The sequence below is a fragment of the Penaeus monodon genome, chromosome 28, assembly GCF_015228065.2.
Source record: "Penaeus monodon isolate SGIC_2016 chromosome 28, NSTDA_Pmon_1, whole genome shotgun sequence".
Classification (NCBI taxonomy): Eukaryota; Metazoa; Arthropoda; class Malacostraca; order Decapoda; family Penaeidae; genus Penaeus; species Penaeus monodon.
In genome coordinates, this window is record NC_051413.1 from 34,947,319 (window position 1) to 34,947,831 (window position 513).

Below are 513 nucleotides of genomic sequence, written 5' to 3' on the forward strand. Positions count from 1 at the left end.
GTGTTCTCGTGATCATCTCAGCTTTAAAAGAAAATTACGAAACAATTTTGAGCTAACTGGTATTGAACGATTTCACATAATCACATGATTGAAAGCCAGCCTGCAATTTGGTGTTGTTAAGTGATAATCCTATCTCCCTTTATTACATATTATATTGTATTATATTGTATTCTCTGGCACCCTTATCCAGCTTTATCATTTCCTTGCATTTATCTGAAAGTTAGTAGATACGTGATAAATGCCTATATGAGAAGTATGTAGCGAACAGAGACCACTCTAGTTCCTGTACTGTGAAAAATATGTATAAATTCGACATATGAGAATGAAATTTAACAAATTCAATAATATTGAGGAGCCAAGGTCACCGCTAGTCGACACTTCTACCTCGTGCCACCTTCAGAGAAGTGCCGGGTGTTGAGAGGATAATGAGACTCGCATGAGTGCCTTGCAAACAGTGCTGGATGAGATCAGGTAAAGTCCATTCAGTGTCTCAGCTGTTGAACCTGTCGGATC